General features: G+C 45.2%; 1 protein-coding gene across 6 annotated transcripts in view; it reads left to right on the top strand.

Annotated features, from left to right (window-relative positions):
• Positions 1-3,883: 3,883 nt before the first annotated feature.
• LOC135517353 (microtubule-associated protein 4) overlaps positions 3,884-18,441 on the top strand; it is a 134,310-nt gene continuing 119,752 nt past the window's right edge. For all 6 annotated transcript variants that reach the window (XM_064941570.1, XM_064941571.1, XM_064941573.1 and 3 more), the window contains exon 1: positions 3,884-3,968. The gene's annotated coding sequence lies outside the window, so the exon portion shown is untranslated. The remainder of the gene's footprint in view (positions 3,969-18,441) is intronic.

The following is an 18,441-nucleotide window of genomic DNA, read 5'->3' as shown; positions in this document are numbered from 1 at the left end:
CATCGGCAACTATGAGACAACCTATAGGGAGGAGGTCAGAGACCTGGCAGTGTGGTGCCAGGATAACAACCTCTCCCTCAATGTGATCAAGACAAAGGAGATGATTGTGGACTACATGAAAAGGAGGACTGAGCACGCCCCCATTCTCATCGACGGGGCTGTAGTGGAGCAGGTTGAGCGCTTCCAAGTTCCTTGGTGTTCACATCACCAACTAACTAACATGGTCCAAGCACACCAAGACAGGTGTGAAGAGGGCACGACAACACCTATTCCCCCTCAGGAAACTGAAAAGATTTGGGCATGGGTCCTCAGATCCTCAAAAAAGTTCTACAGCTGCACCATCGAGAGCATCCTGACTGGTTGCATCACTGCCTGGTATGGCAACTGCTCGGCCTCCGATCGCAAGGCACTACAGAGGGTGATGCGTACGGCCCAGTATATCACTGGGGCCAAGCTTTTTGACATCCAGGACCTATTACTAGGTGGTGTCAGAGGACAGAGACTGCAGAACAATTCATCAAATGCCCACCTGAACAATTTACATTGACCCCCCCACTTTGTTTTTACAGTGCTGCTACTCGCTGTTTATTATCTATGCATAGACACTTTACATATTACCTCGACTAACCTGTACCCCCGCACATTGAATCGGTACCGGTATCCCCTGTATATAGCCTCGTTATTGTTATGTAATTTTACTTTTAGATTATATATTTTTTTACTTTAGTTTATTTAGTCTATTTCTTAACTATATTTCTTGAACTGCATTGTGGGTCTAGGGATTATAAGCATTTCACGGTAAGGTCTACCGGATGTATGCGGCACATGTAACACATACAATTTGATTTGATTGTCTTTTTTATTTATGGATAAATTAAATCATTCAAAATGCAGCGAGTACTTTTGTTGTCAGAGAAAATATATAGAGTACAAAGTACATAATTTTCATTAGGGAATGTAGTGAAGTTAAAGTATAAAGTTGTCAAAAATATAAATAGTAAAGTACAGATGAGATACCAAAAAATGATCCACTTAGGTTGTACTTTCAAGTATTTTTAATTAAGTATTTTACATCACTGCTCGAATCAACGATGTGCCTTTAGATTTCAAGAAAATGAACTAAGTAATCATTTTTCACTTCCCACATTTACTTCCCAAACCCGTTTGGTCTGCTTCGCTAAGCTTTGGGCCTCTGGGTTTAGAAACACTCTGGTGCCATTGCGACCATCTCCATTTTGAAGTAGTTCATTTTTTTCATCTACTACTTCTATGAGATGGTAAACAAACCAAAAGGGTGCATACTGCCACCTGGAGTGTGTTGTTTGAACAGGTATAAAACCAAGGTTGGTGATTTTCTGCCACCTGCAGTTATGGAATGTTTGCCAATGAGTATAATTTTTATTTATTTTTATTTAACCTTTATTTAACCAGGAAGGGCTCATTGAGATTAAAATCTATTTTTCAACAGCGCACTGGCCAAGATAGGCAGCACCAAGTCATTACAAAACAATTACAGACAGACAACATGAAAAACGACAAGTAATCTAGTAAAAACCATTGAATTCACAAGAGTATAAAACAGCAAATTAAAAACATTGACAGGTCAGGGAATCAGCCTCAAAATTCTTCATCAGTGATTTAAAATCACCAATCGGGACAAGTTCTTCCAGTTTAAAAGTATTTTGTAAGGTGTTCCAAGACGATGGCGCAGTACATAAAAGGCCTTTTACCAAATTCAGTTTGGACATTTGGAACAGTTAGCAGGATAAAGTCCAGCAAAGAAGAGAGTACCCACCACATCTCTGAACAATAAAAATGCACAAATAAAAGGGTAATAAACCCAAAATGGCTTTGTAAATAAAAGTATACCAGTGACTGAGCCTATGAGTGACTAGAGAATTGATCTCAAACACTGAGCGGAAGCATTCATATATAAAATATCCCCATAGTCTAGTAAAGGCATAAATGTAGCCGATACAAGCCTCCTTCTGGCTTCAATTTTTGTGTAAGTTGTTGAATATGCAATTTGAAAGAGAGGCCGTCATCAATAAAAATTCCAAGATATTTATATGAGGTTACAATCTCCTTGCCCTGACAGGTAGTAATATGTGAAAGGTTCAGAGGTCTATTTCTTGCATTAGAAAACACCATTAGTTTAGTTTTTGTCAGTATTGAGGATAAGCTTCAATTGACACAAGGTATGTTGAACAGTATAAAAAGCAGTTAGCATGTTCTGGAAAGCTTTTGTAAGAGACGAGGCACAACAGTAAATAACAGTGCATTTTAGACATTTTTGTCTAAATCACTTATATAAATAGTGAATAAGAGAGGACCAAGTACAGAGCCTTGGGGCACACCATTCAAGACAGACAATTTAACAGACATAAGCCCATCAAATTGAGTGTACTGAGTTCTAACAGACAGATAGTTAACAAACCATGCAACTGCATGCTCTGAAAGACCTACACTCGACAATCTCTGCCTTAGTATAGCATGATCAACTGTAGCAAAAGCCTTAGAGAGATCAATAAAAAGTGAGACACAGTGCTGTGTTTTGTCAATGGCTTCAGTGATATCATTTAAAACCTTCATGGCTGCTGTAATTGTGCTATGCTTCTTCCTGAAGCCCGATTGGTACATTGATAAAATAGAGTTAGTAAATAAAAACTCTTCTAGCTGTTCACTTACAAGGGTTTCAAGTATTTTCAACAGGGGTGACGGCTTTGAGAAAAAATAATCAAGTGGCTAATCCCTCCTGATGACCTGGATGGAATTATGTGATCCTTTCCAAACCCATAGGAAGTACCACCTCTATCTATCTCTATGCGTCCACCACTGAATGGTGAGCTTTTGGCCATGCGATGGCGACATTGTATAAAACCTGTATCGTCACACCACACAATTGGCTTGTTTGAGTGGTAAGGCTGATAAAGCAACCAACTGCAGATGAAAGTCGAGGAGTGAATTCGGGGAGGTGCATCTACGACAGCCAAAAGTCGGAATAATGATTTGGTTTTCCAACAAGCATAGCTCAATGCAACATGGCAATGTTGCCATCGTTTATACGTTTCTTTGAAATGTTGAAATAAACATGTCTCCAACCTCCATATCACACACTGTAAATATACGTGCGTAGGCTTACATTGTACTATTAATTGGAGATAGACTAAAATATTACATTCACTTGTACACTGTTTAGATATGAATTGCGGGCAAGTTACTTCCTGTTTCAGTGACGACTTTGGTCACGTTAGCGGCAATCAAACAAAAACACGAATGATTGGTTGACAATTAGTGCCTCCCACAATGCAGGCGATGGCTGCAAGTTGCAGTTGGTGAAGAGCAACTACATCAAATTGCAGTTGAAACTTCATGACCCTTGATCATAGGGTTGTTGTAAAGTTAATGTAGTCGACATGTCGGCGCAAGTCAGATTTTCTTTTACCCCCATAATGCAATACAATTTGAAAGGCAGTGACCACCGACTTGATAAAAGTGATCCGTTCCAAAGGGCCCAATGCAATTGATATATGATCTAGCCAAGTAGACAGTCCGCCAGCGACATTCTGACGTTTTAGTCAAGTTGCGTGATACACTTCAATGGCTGTTCTTCTGATGGTTGCCTATTGGGCCAATATAGTCCCGTAAAAGGCGTCAAACTTACTCATTGTACGTTCTGGTTGTCGATCAAAGTAAATTACAGTGCCGAAGAAAACCATCAGGGCGTTCGCTTGTAAAATACAAAGCTGTGATTGGAGGTAGCGTCTGTCAAAATTACATTTTCGCCATTATCATTGGATAAAATTTCAGTCAGTTGGTATTTTTGGATTTTGATTGGAGGAATCTGTCTGTAGGCGGTAATGTTACCCTGCGGTCATTGAAGCACAGTACGGGAGGGCGGATCATCATCGTGGTGGCAGCTACACTCGGAGACTCCCGACAAAACTGTCAAAAATATTCAGCAAACGGTGAGTCAACTCAAAATAAACTCATCCTTTTATTAGGCAAATCGTTTAGGTACCTCGGGTTACGGCTATCATGTTGTTCTGATATGGTTTGTTGATTTATCAGTGAAGAAGGGACGGTGATTTTGGATGAGAAATACGCACGTTACGCATCATAGCAAGAAGTGCATGGGTGAAGTCGCAGTGTCACACCCGAGTGTCACAGCGCAGGAGCTGTGGCTGTTCGCAAAGTTATGCAAGCTTGACTGTGTGTGTGTGTGTGTGTGTGTGTGTGTGTGTGTGTGTGTGTGTGTGTGTGTGTGTGTGTGTGTGTGTGTGTGTGTGTGTGTGTGTGTGTGTGTGGCCATAACGTCATTCAATTAGGGCTAAGCAACTGCGCACATGGTTCCTATTGGTATAAGCCTTTATAAAGTGCAATTCCTAATGTTAAGGGGGTGTTTTTTGTTTGTTTGGGGGGCTTCAACTCAGTCAGGACCTCCAGTTTAGTCGGGACCTCCCGCAGAGCTTCTTCAAATCCGACTGTTGACAAATGTGAACTTTGAATACTCTGCAACATTGCGACATTTGGATCATTTCGATGTTACGGTTTAAAATGTAGTTTTAATTTCCTATAATGCTGGAATAGGCTACGTGTTATGCTCTGATTTAGTTAGCGGATTAAACTCAACGATTTATGATGGAGTTGAGCGGCGACTAGTATGGGTTTTTATACGTTTTTATAAAGTTGTTATTTAAAAAACTAGCCCGCAATTACACAGAAAAATCTTGTGTTTAATTGCGAGCTTTTCTTTGGGTGTTGAAATCTGTAATTAAAAAAAATAAAAACCCACACTAGTTGCCCGCTCAACTACATCATAAATCTTGGAGTTGAGTTTATCGGCTATGATTTAGTGAATATAATCTCCAAAGCAACATTCAGGGCTACTACACAGCAGCTGAGATATTGCACTGTAGCCAGAAAGCTGTTTATCTTGAACATGTGCTGTCTGCTTAGAGCAGTTATTGACAATTATATCTTTCACTGCCATGTGTTTCAAAGTGCAGTCTGTAGGCCTATCCATGAAAAGGAACATGTACCCTCTGCCAACTGGCCACCCCATTGCATCACATTACTGTAAACACTGAGTTACTTTCTCTCAGTGTTGGGCTGCCTATTTGATTTCTGTAGACTATTATCAGCCCTTAGGCCTTTTGTACTGCCATACCTCCTAGATATTGATGATAGGAATGATAAGAGGAAGAGCAGAGAGAGGATTATTCTTGCTATTAGAGAGGAGTGTGGATCCTGCAGGAGATTACTGGACAATCCTCCCCAGATTACTACAGACAGGAATCAGAGGTGGGTCTATCGAACCCAGTGGTGGCTTCGTTACTGGCTATATTCTGTCTGATCGTCAAATGATATATTTTACCTTTAGAAACATGCAGGTGAGGATAACACCATACATTAAGATTCTCTTATACCTATGAGTGATGCTGTAATTACTACAGTAATAAGGTTGTTGTTGTTAGTAATTATCGTATTATTACAGAATAGCAAGGTTAATGTAAAGTGTTACTTAGAGCGGCAGGTAGCCTATCAGTTAGAATGTTAGGCCAGTAGCCGACATGGTGAAAAATCTGTCGATGTGCCCGTGAGCAAGGCGCTTAACCCTAATTTGCTCTAGGGTTGCTGTACTACTCTGGCTGACCCTGTAAAACAACACATTTCACTGCACCTATTCTGGTGTGTGACAATAAAAAGCATATTTATCTTAATTTTGCATATGTTTACTCCATTTCTTTGGCACCGCTGCAGTTAGAGACATTTCCAGCACGAATCCACACACTCCTATCAGGCCAAATTGGCCAAATGAGGTGGAGGCCTCATCTAATCTGCGTGTGTGTGGGTTTCCATTTCTTTGTCTCGTGGCCCATGCTAGCTTGTAGCATAGCTGAGCTAAGAGGGGAAGTATGTTAGGCTGTGGATTAATCATGCAGACATGTACTCGTTGATGTTTTCGTATCCCAAAGGATAACTTCTGGACTTGTGTCCTGACCTGGAATGGTTCCACTAGGATTACTCTGTCATATGTCAAACATGTCAAAATGAAAGTAGCCTATCTAGCCTGCCCTGGGTAAAAGTCTGCTAATCATTAGTGACCTTTGGTTAGGTCGTTAGAGGTTTGTATTGGCCAACCTAGTTTTTCCTCGTGTCAACTGTGTAGATTCACGCATCCCCCTTCACCTAGTACAACAATTCAAACAGTGGTGATTTCATTAACCGTGCTCACGTTGTTGTCAAAGAATTGTCGATATCTATTTGTGGTTGAAACGACCCATTTCATTGTACTATTTGGTCTCTGTGCCAGTGCATGTTAATGTAATGTCTCGTTCAGCTTCTAGCCGTCTAAACAGGAGCAGGCAACCTGGAAGCTACGTAGTCATCACTCCATCGAGGCGGCACAATAAAAAAGCGCTTTGGAATGGAATGTATTTATTCAGAAACACATCTAGTGGATTGTGGAAGCTTTGGTTTGGAATGCTACAGGGAGGAGACAGACAGAGAGAGGAATCCTAAGATCACAGCGCACGTTCACTGCAAAGGGCAAAAGTGACAAGAAAAGTTAGCTTTGGGGTGGAGAAACTAACCTTTTACGGCTGTCAGTCAACAGTGTCTACATGCCTCATGAAGAAGCAAATCTAAAACGCAAACAAAACTTTTGGGAAAATTCCTCGAGTGGATTTGTAATGTCATTACACTATCACAAGTTAGTTTTTTTTTCTATATCGTGCCCTGCAAAGGGGATTGCTTCTCGGATACACATGGCATGACGTACTACACTCTCTGGAGTTAAAATGTAACAAAATAAGCCCCTAAAGCTCGACAGCACTGTTGGGAAACATACCAAGTCCGTGTTAAAATGATCCACAACTGTCATTCTTTTTAAATTAGAAGTGAAAAGGACTATCGAAATAAAATGAATCCTACCTCAATAGAGACCGATGTGCATAGTGTACAGTGACACCGATCATTAGATAAAATCCTTTTAGGTGAGCTCCAACTACACGCATGGGACACATTTTCATTATGCACTAAAACCCTCACTTGTGTGCTTGGATTATTACACAAGGGCGGTTATTACAAAACGACTGAATTAAATTGAGGTTATCAGGAAGGGTACGAATTGATGAACGAGTATACTAGGTGAGAGGGGCCCCCAGTCTCGCTAGCAAGAGTGAATAGGAGAAACCAATTGAGTAGAACTAGCACTCTCAATTCCTCTCCACTCTCCCTCACTCTGCTAATCTGGTCTGATCTGTGTCTCCCATCCCTGTGGCTGCTGCTGCTCACCATGACTCTGCTAGCCTGGCCTGCATGACCCATCTGAAGTGGGACCCTTGGCAGCGTGTGTTGCAGCAGAGATAGGAAGTCAAGCCACAGTAACTTTAGACCTAGAGAGGCCTGGTCAACCATAGATAGACAGGCCCTCTTAAAGAGCCTGTCAACGGAGTTTGGGCCTATGGGAAGCCTGGGAAATCGATCACCCATTTCTTCAGTATTTTCAAACAATGTAGTATTTTTGCCCCTCAATTAACCACCATTACAGCCATGATGGGAGTGGCTGTCCTCAGAGAGCATGCGTGATGCTGTGCGGTCCAGTAGGGGCACTACAGCTCACGCTAGGTCAGACAAAGGACAGGGATGGGTCAGGGCCTGTGATGGATATCAGGCGGTGTCGGTACAGTGAGGTAATGGTGACCAAACAGAGTGTGTAGGGCTTAGGGAGTTGGCGTGACTGTCTTCACTCCTGATCACTGTATCACGGTGTGGTGTACCCCAGCCTCCTACCTCTGCCCCAAGCCACCGATCGTCATGACAACCAGGACACTGTCATTATTGCTGTTGGCCCAATCTGTAGTTGATCGGATCGATTATCCATAATGCAATTACAGCAGCCTTGTTTCTTATCCGTCCGGTCAGTCTGGCATCCGTGAGCAGGGATCGATACTAAGGTCGCCTGCTTTTATGGCCAATAACAGGACAGTTACCTGCGAATGTGAATATAACATAACATAAACTGTTATATACTGTTACATCTATCTATATGGACAGTTTATACCTATTGGGTAGTTTCAATAGTTTCACTTCTACAATCATGTGTGATAATAAGTTGACCTTTTTGTGGGCACATGCTCAAAGGCAACACATCATTGACAGGGTGAAGATGTTGTAAGCCTGATAGGACAGGACTGTGTCTCCCTTTTAAAAGCATCAATCATTCACCCAATGGAACATCTCTGGCTTCATCTCTCCTCGCTCTGACTGTAAGTGTCTCATTGAGACGTGTGTGATAGTTTTGGACCCATTCCAGGGTGTCTAATGTGCTGGCAGAAGGGTTCTTGTATTTCCAGGGCGCTCCGAACAGGACTGGAGTTATACATTGTCTGCTGGCCGATTGGAAGAATATGGGTCTGGGATTGGAATGCAACAATGGTTTATCTCAATTATGCTTGGTTGTCATTTCTGAGAGGATCACGAAGAGTTGTTGGCGTTGTGTACAGCACCTGCCACATTTCTTCTCACCTTGAAGTAGGTTGTGTTAGTTGGTGGTCGGTCGTAGTTGTTACTTTTTCACACCTGGATAATCGCAAGAGGAATCAGTCCAAAGACAGCCATTTTATTTTGAGTTTTGTTTAATCACCAATACCGATTGGTGATTACTTAAGTGTTGTTTATGGTTGTGCCAGATTGTGCTGTCTGAGCTTGTCCAGTATCGCTGTGGACAAGTTTCACCCATTCACAGCTTGTGTTTCTACATTAGCCTATCAAATCACCACCCTCTTTTAGTTTGCTTGTGTTTTCTGCCAGTTCAAGGCAATGCCGCTTCCCTCCATTTAGCAGTGCATCAACAGAAACCTTTCTAGTTTACATTAATTATGCATTCCTAGTCACTGGTCTTATCACGCCAATTGACCCATTATCAAACAGTACTATACTGTACAGAGCTTTGCTTGGGATCTCTTAAAAATTCAAAGCTTAGACTGCCACATAGACATTTTAAGTGCAAGCACTTTTTATCAGTGAAAAACAACAGGAAGATAAGATGGAGGAGAATGGATAGAACAACTATGGATTGGAATGCTGGTGAGGTTAGAACGTAAGGATGGGAGGAGAAGGAGGTGGCTATGTGGGACTTTACTTTGGATTAGTAAATGGAGGATAAACCGGCAAGCGATATCGTTCTTTATTAAGTTGGTTGGCTTTCGGCCAAGTGGTCGTCCATAGTCGACCACGACTTTGAGATTGCGTGACAGCAGCGGGTGAATGAAGAATGGAGAGAAGGATGGAAAGAGGAGTGAGGCAGCAAAGGGTTGGCGGGCGGTGTAATCCCCTGCAACAGGACAACGGAGGCAGCTGGGCCGCAGCTTGGCTTTAACTGTCAATCAGGCCTCCAGCAGAATTATAGCTACCGTGTCGCCTGGGACACATCCAACACCACCATTATCACCACACAGCTAGACACAGAGATAGATGGATGGAGGGAGAGGGAGAGAGAACCACTACCATTACCAAAGGTAATCATGGAGGAGGGAGGGGTGGGGGAGAGAGAGAACTACCATTACCAAAGGTAATCATGGAGGAGGGAGGGGGAGAGGAGAGAGAGAAGCACCATTACCAAAGGTAATCATGGAGGAGGGAGGGGGAGAGGAGAGAGAACCACCTTTACCAAAGGTAATCATGGAGGAGGGAGGGGGGAGAGGAGAGAGAGAACCACCATTACCAAAGGTAATCATGGAGGAGGGAGGGGGGAGAGGAGAGAGAGAAGCACCATTACCAAAGGTAATCATGGAGGAGGGAGGGGGGAGAGGAGAGAGAGGACCACCATTACCAAAGGTAATCATGGAGGAGGGAGGGGGAGAGGAGAGAGAGGACCACCATTACAAAAGGTAATCATGGAGGAGGGAGGGAGGAGAGGAGAGAGAGAACCACCATTACCAAAGGTAATCATGGAGGAGGGAGGGGGAGAGGAGAGAGAGGACCACCATTACCAAAGGTAATCGTGGAGGAGGGAGGGAGGGGGGAGAGAGAACCACCATTACCAAAGGTAATTGTGGAGGAGGGAGGGAGGGGGGAGAGGAGAGAGAGAACTACCATTACCAAAGGTAATCATGGAGGAGGGAGGGAGGGGGGGGAACTACCATTACCAAAGGTAATCATGGAGGAGGGAGGGGGAGAGGAGAGAGAGGGAACACCATTACCAAAGGTAATCGTGGAGGAGGGAGGGAGGGGGAGAGAGAACCACCATTACCAAAGGTAATCATGGAGGGGGGAGGGGGGGAGAGGAGAGAGAGGACCACCATTACCAACGGTAACCATGGAGGGGGGAGAGGAGAGAGAGGACCACCATTACCAAAGGTAATCATGGAGGAGGGAGGGAGCGGAGAGAGAGAACTACCATTACCAAAGGTAATCATAGAGGAGGGAGGGGGGGAGAGGAGAGAGAGGACCACCATTACCAAAGGTAACCATGGAGGGGGGAGAGGAGAGAGAGGACCACCATTACCAAAGGTAATCATGGAGGAGGGAGGGGGAGAGGAGAGAGAGGACCACCATTACCAAAGGTAATCATGGAGGAGGGAGGGGAGAGAGGAGAGAGAGAACTACCATTACCAAAGGTAATCATGGAGGGGGAGAGGAGAGAGAGGACCACCATTTACCAAAGGTAATCATGGAGGAGGGAGGGAGAGGAGAGAGAGAACTACCATTACCAAAGGTAATCATAGAAGAGGGAGGGGGAGAGGAGAGAGAGAACCACCATTACCAAAGGTAATCATAGAGGAGGGAGGGTTGGGGGAGAGAGAGAGAACCACCTTTACCAAAGGTAATCATGGAGGAGGGAGGGGGGAGAGGAGAGAGAGAACCACCATTACCAAAGGTAATCATGGAGGAGGGAGGGGGAGAGGAGAGAGAGGACCACCATTACCAAAGGTAATCATGGAGGAGGGAGGGGGAGAGGAGAGAGAGGACCAACATTACCAAAGGTAATCATGGAGGAGGGGGGGGAGAAGAGAGAGAACCACCATTACCAAAGGTAATCATGGAGGAGGGAGGGGGGAGAGGAGAGAGAGAACCACCATTACCAAAGGTAATCATGGAGGAGGGAGGGGGAGAGGAGAGAGAGGACCACCATTACCAAAGGTAATCATGGAGGAGGGAGGGGGAGAGGAGAGAGAGAACCACCATTACCAAAGGTAATCATGGAGGATGGAGGGGGGAGAGGAGAGAGAGAACTACCATCACCAAAGGTAATCATAGAGGAGGGAGGGAGGGAGGGAGGGAGGGAGGGAGGGAGGGAGGGAGGGAGGGAGGGAGGGAGGGAGGGAGGGAGGGAGGGGAGAGAGAGAATCACCATTACCAAAGGTAATCATAGAGGAGGGAGGGAGGGAGGGAGAGGAGAGAGAGGGACCACCATTACCAAAGGTAATCATAGAGGAGGGAGGGAGGGAGGGAGGGAGGGAGGGAGGGAGGGAGGGAGGGAGGGAGGGAGGGAGGGAGGGAGGGAGGGAGGGAGGGAGGGAGGGAGGGAGGGAGGGAGTGGACCACCATTACCAAAGGTAATCATGGAGGAAAGAGGGAGAGGAGAGAGAGAACTACCATTACCAAAGGTAATCATGGAGGAGGGAGGGGGAGAGGAGAGGACAGAGAGAACCACCATTACCAAAGGTAATCATGGAGGAGGGAGGGGGGAGAGGAGAGAGAGGACCACCATTACCAAAGGTAATCATGGAGGAGGGAGGGGGAGAGGAGAGAGAGGACCAACATTACCAAAGGTAATCATGGAGGAGGGAGGGGGGAGAGAAGAGAGAGAACCACCATTACCAAAGGTAATCATGGAGGAGGGAGGGGGGAGAGGAGAGAGAGAACCACCATTACCAAAGGTAATCATGGAGGAGGGAGGGGGAGAGGAGAGAGAGGACCACCATTACCAAAGGTAATCATGGAGGAGGGAGGGGGAGAGGAGAGAGAGAACCACCATTACCAAAGGTAATCATGGAGGATGGAGGGGGAGAGAGAGAGAGAGAACTACCATCACCAAAGGTAATCATAGAGGAGGGAGGGAGGGAGGGAGGGAGGGAGGGAGGGAGGGAGGGAGGGAGGGGAGAGAGAGAATCACCATTACCAAAGGTAATCATAGAGGAGGGAGGGAGGGAGGGAGAGGAGAGAGGACCACCATTACCAAAGGTAATCATAGAGGAGGGAGGGAGGGAGGGAGGGAGGGAGGGAGGGAGGGAGGGAGGGAGGGGGGGGACCACCATTACCAAAGGTAATCATGGAGGAAAGAGGGGAGAGGAGAGAGAGAACTACCATTACCAAAGGTAATCATGGAGGAGGGAGGGGGGAGAGGAGAGGACAGAGAGAACCACCATTACCAAAGGTAATCATGGAAGAGGGAGGGAGGAGAGGAGAGAGAGAACTACCATTACCAAAGGTAATCATGGAGGATGGAGGGGGGAGAGGAGAGAGAGAACTACCATCACCAAAGGTAATCATAGAGGAGGGAGGGAGGGAGAGGAGAGAGAGAATCACCATTACCAAAGGTAATCATAGAGGAGGGAGGGAGGGAGGGAGGGAGGGAGGGAGGGGACCACCATTACCAAAGGTAATCATAGAGGAGGCAGGGAGGGGGAGAGGAGAGAGAGCTGCTTTGAGTACCGTTACTTGACTCTCTTTTGGAGAACTTCCTATTAACCATTAATACTTCAACATAGGACTGAGCTTTAGTTTATTTGTTCACTAATGTTCCCTCAGACTTAGGCCTGGCTTAGTGTGTCTGCTACCTGTGTGTTAGTGTTTGTTTTGGGATTAGAATTGTCCTTTGTGTCTGTGCTGCTGTGCGTTCCATTGCGATGTGTCAAGCCTCGCTCTGCAACAATGGGCAGCATAGTTTCCAATCCTGGCAAACACAGACCCAGCGCTGTGTGTGTGTGTGTGTGTGTGTGTGTGTGTGTGTGTGTGTGTGTGTGTGTGTGTGTGTGTGTGTGTGTGTGTGTGTGTGTGTGTGTGTGTGTGTGTGTGTGTGTGTGAGCGAGAGAGAACCTACATGCACATAAACGTGGGGGGGAGACACAGGGAATTGGCACAGGGGAATTAATTCTCTGTCACTCTATCCCAACCCCAACCCTCCCACACAGAGACTCAGACGGGCTTGTCAGACGAGAGAGAGGCCCAAGGAGGAGTGGAGAGGGGGATTGGCTAGTACAGGGTGTGGCAGTGGCTTCAGTACATTTAGAGCAGAACTATGCGCTCTCTCTTTCTCCCTCCTCCCTCTTCCAGAGTACAACCTAATGGGCTACATCAGGGTCTGAATTACATCGAACAGAAATGTCCCTGAGTGCACTAATACCATTAGAGAGTGGAGGACATAGCTACAACTCACAGGACCTCTCTCTTTTTATATATTGCATTCATTCGCTCTCATGTCCTCCCTCCTAACTGGATATCTCTCTCTCACATGTCCTCCCTCCTTACTGGATATCTCCCTCCTTACTGGATATCTCTTTCTCATGTCCTCCCTCCTAACTGGATATCTTTCTCTCTCTCATGTCCTCCCTTCTTACTGGATATCTCTCTCATGTCCTCGCTCCTTACTGGATATCTCTCTCTCTCTCATGTCCTCCCTCCTTACTGGATATCTCTCTCATGTCCTCCCTCCTAACTGGATATCTTTCTCTCTCTCATGTCCTCCCTCCTTGCTGGATATCTCTCTCTCTCATGTCCTCCCTCCTTACTGGATATCTCCCTCCTTACTGGATATCTCTTTCTCATGTCCTCCCTCCTAACTGGATATCTTTCTCTCTCTCATGTCCTCCCTCCTTACTGGATATCTCTCTCATGTCCTCCCTCCTTACTGGATATCTCTCTCTCTCATGTCCTCCCTCCTTACTGGATATCTCTCTCATGTCCTCCCTCCTTACTGGATATCTTTCTCTCTCTCATGTCCTCCCTCCTTACTGGATATCTCTCTCTCATGTCCTCCCTCCTTACTGGATATCTTTCTCTCTCTCATGTCCTCCCTCCTTACTGGATATCTCTCTCTCATGCCCTCCCTCCTTACTGGATATCTCCCTCCTTACTGGATATCTCTCTAATGTATACCCTCCTTACTGGATATCTCTCTCTCATGCCCTCCCTCCTTACTGGATATCTCTCTCTCATGTCCTCCCTCCTTACTGGATATCTTTCTCTCTCACATGCCCTCCCTCCTTACTGGATATCTTTCCCTCTCTCATGTCCTCCCTCCTTACTGGATTTCTCTCTCTCATGTCCTCCCTCCTTACTGGATATCTCTCTCTCTCTCATGTCCTCCCTTCTTACTGGATATCTCTCTCTCTCATGTCCTCCCCCCTTACTGGATATCTCTCTCTCTCTCATGTCCTCCCCCCTTACTGGATATCTCTCTAATGTATACCCTCCTTACTGGATGTCTCTCTCTCATGTCCTCCCTCCTTACTGGATATCTCTCTCTCATGTCCTCCCTCCTTACTGGATATATCGCTCTCTCTCATCAAATCAAATCAAATTTATTTATATAGCCCTTCGTACATCAGTTAATATCTCAAACTGCTGTACAGAAACCCAGCCTAAAACCCCAAACAGCCAGCCAAGCAGGTGTAGAAGCACGGTGGTTAGGAAAAACCAGAAGAGGAACCAGGCTATGTGGGGTGGCCAGTCCTCTTCTGGCTGTGCCGGGTAGAGATTATAACAGAACATGGACAAGATGTTCAAATGTTCATAAATGACCAGCATGGTCGAATAATAATAAGGCAGAACAGTTGAAACTGGAGCAGCAGCACGGCCAGGTGGACTGGGGACAGCAAGGAGTCATCATGTCAGGTAGTCCTGGGGCATGGTCCTAGGGCTCAGGTCCTCCGAGAGAGAGAAAGAAAGAGAATTAGAGAGAGCATATGTGGGGTGGCCAGTCCTCTTCCGGCTGTGCCGGGTGGAGATTATAACAGAACATGGCCAAGATATTCAAATGTCCTCCCTTCTTACTGGATATCTCTCTCTCTCATGTCTTCCCTTCTTACTGGATATCTCTCTCTCTCATGTCCTCCCTCCTTACTGGATATCTCTCTCTCTCTCTCATGTCCTCCCTTCTTACTGGATATCTCTCTCTCTCATGTCCTCCCTCCTTACTGGATATCTCTCTCACTCTCATGTCCTCCCTCCTTACTGGATATCTCTCTCTCTCATGTCCTCCCTCCTTACTGGATATCTCTCTCTCTCTCTCATGTCCTCCCTCCTTACTGGATATCTCTCTCTTTCATGTCCTCCCTCCTTACTGGATATCTCTCTCTCTCTCATGTCCTCCCTCCTTACTGGATATCTCTCTCTCTCATGTCCTCCCTTCTTACTGGATATCTCTCTCTCTCATGTCCTCCCTCCTTACTGGATATCTCTCTCTCTCATGTCCTCCTTCCTTACTGGATATCTCTCTCTCATGTCCTCCCTCCTTACTGGATATCTCTCTCTCATGTCCTCCCTCCTAACTGGATATCTCTCTCTCTCTCTCTCTCTCATGTCCTCCCTCCTTACTGGATATCTCTCTCGCTCTCATGTCCTCCCTCCTTACTGGATATCTCTCTCTCATGTCCTCCCTCCTTACTGGATATCTCTCTCTCTCTCATGTCCTCCTTACTGGATATCTCTCTCTCATGTCCTCCCTCCTTACTGGATATCTCTCTCTCTCTCATGTCCTCCCTTCTTACTGGATATCTCTCCTTACTGGATATCTTTCTCTCTCTCTCTCTCATGTCCTCCCTCCTTACTGGATATCTCTCTCTCATGTCCTCCCTCCTTACTGGATATCTCTCTCTCTCTCGTTCTCCGCTTTGCTTTGTCGTTTTAGGTCTTTCTGCTTCTGTCTTTCTCTCTTCTTTCTGTCTTCGTCGGTCTGTTGTTATCTCTCACACACACACACACACACACAAAGAAAGAGTAGCAGGGTCCCTGCTCATTTGTGTGAACATGCCTTAGGCATGCTGCAAGGAGGCATGAGGACTGCAGATGTGGCCAGGGCAATAAACTGCAATGTCCATACTGTGAGACGTCTAAGACAGTGCTACAGGGAGACAGGACGGACAGCTGACCGTCCTCGCAGTGGCAGACCACGTGTAACAACACCTGCACAGGATCGGTACATTCGAACATCACACCTGCAGAACAGGTACAGGATGGCAAAAACTACCCGAGTTACACCAAGAACGCACAATCCCTCCATCAGTGCTCTGACTGTCCACAATAAGCTGAGAGAGGCTGTACTGAGGGCTTGTAGGCCTGTTGTAAGGCAGGTCCTCACCAGACATCACCGACAACAACATTGCCTATGGGCACAAACCCACCGATGCTGGACCAGACAGGACTGGCAAAAAGTGCTCTTCACTGACGAGTCGCGGTTTTGTCTCACCATGGGTGATCGGATTTGCGTTTATCGACATAGGAATGAGCATTACACCGAGGTCTGTACTCTGGAGCGGGATCGATTTGGAGGTGGAGGGTCCGTCATGGTCTGGGGCGGTGTGTCACAGCATCATCGAACTGAGCTTGTCGTCATTGCAGGCAATTTCAACGCTGTGTGTTACAGGGAAGACATCCTCCTCCCTCATGTGGTACCCTTCCTCCAGGCTCATCCTGACATGACCCTCCAGCATGACAATGCTACCAGCCATACTGCTCTTTCTGTGTGTGATTTCCTGTAAGACAGGAATGTCAGTGTTCTGCCATGGCCAGCGAAGAGCCCGGATCTCAATCCCATTGAGCACGTCTGGATCCTGTTGGATCAGAGGGTGAGGACTAGGGCCATTCCCCCCCGAAATATCCGGGAACTTGCAGGTGCCTTGGTGGAGGAGTGGGTTAACATCTCACAGCAAGAACTGGCAAATCTGGTGAAGTCCATGAGGAGGAGATGCACTGTAGTACTTAAATGCAGCTGGTGGCCACACCAGATACTGACTGTTACTTTTGATTTTGACCCCCCCTTTGTTCAGGGACACATTATTCCATTTTTGTTAGTCACATGTCTGTGTAACTTGTTCAGTTTATGTCTCAGTTGTTGAATCTTGTTATGTTTATACAAATATTTAAACATGTTAACTTTGCTGAAAATAAACGCAGTTGACAGTGAGAGGACGTTTCTTTTTTTGCTGAGTTTATTATTTAGTATATGTTAAGACAAGACAAAAACAAGAATAGTCTTAAATGCCCTTCGCATGTTGGACCGAGACGAAGCCAGTATCGCTATACTCATTAGTATCGCTGCAAGGAAACAAAATGCGAAGGGCACGTAAATTCTTTAGGAAAACAGCCCTGATGTTGGAAACAAACATCATTATGTTGTCATCCAGTGTCAGTATTTTCCAAGCTATAGCACACAGTATATTACATTCAGAAGGTTTTTAAAGGACCAAAGAGTTTGGTCTGCTTCGTGTTCTCATTTTTGCCATGGAAAAAATATTGCAATACTGGTATCGTCCCAGGCCTACTAGCATGTTGTTCAAATAGTTGGACAGAAGGGTGTGTTCATAACAATTCAACTGTTCTGTTAGCTTGCAAATAGGAGGAGGAGGTGTGATGGTGCTTTGCTGGTGACATTGCCTGTGAGTTGGCTAAACTTGAAATATAAAGATTAGCTGGCTACTCACTAGCATGTGGGCTTGTGCTTGAGAGACTGCTGATGAGACCGATGTTAATTTTCGATAATGTCTGCTACAAGAAGTTAGTCGTTATTAGAGAATGTACATTATTCATGAGTCTGGTTACATTTTGTAACAATAAGGGCATTTTTGTAGACAGACTTGAAAGCCAGATCAGTGATTATTGCGAAAAAGCAGGTTAAACTTTTCATAAAATAATTGAATTATTAGTGGGTCTTATGGTTGTGGAAGGCAGGTATAATTTCACCAGCCCTGAATTCATTAGATTATTGCTCACTGTTTTGAAATGCAGTGTATTTCACATTTGATTGTACAACAAAGCTTATGCTTTTTAGGCCATATCACCCAGCCCTAATTACACTATTGAATAATGCAACCAAACCATATTACACTCTTGAATAATGCAACAATTCACAAGCCTGTGCAGACAATTAAATGGTTTATTTTCTTGTCCGTACACATTCAATTAGCTGTTAGTACTTTTATATTCGTATTCCCATACGAATATAAAAGTACAGTAACATTACCATACAGTGTCATTCATATTATAATACAGCGCATTCTGAAAATATTCAGGCCCCTTGACACAATACCCCATAATGACCAACCAAAAAAACTGAAATATCACATTTACATAAAGTAGCAGTTTGGACACACCTAATCATTCTTGAGTTTTTCTTTATTTGTACTATTTTCTACCTTGTAGAATAATAGTAAATACATACAAACTATGAAACAACACATATGGAATCATGTAGTAACCAAAAAAGTGTTATAC

The sequence above is a fragment of the Oncorhynchus masou genome, chromosome 28 (genome assembly GCF_036934945.1).
Source record: "Oncorhynchus masou masou isolate Uvic2021 chromosome 28, UVic_Omas_1.1, whole genome shotgun sequence".
Classification (NCBI taxonomy): Eukaryota; Metazoa; Chordata; class Actinopteri; order Salmoniformes; family Salmonidae; genus Oncorhynchus; species Oncorhynchus masou.
This window is presented reverse-complemented; position numbering and strand designations above follow the sequence as displayed.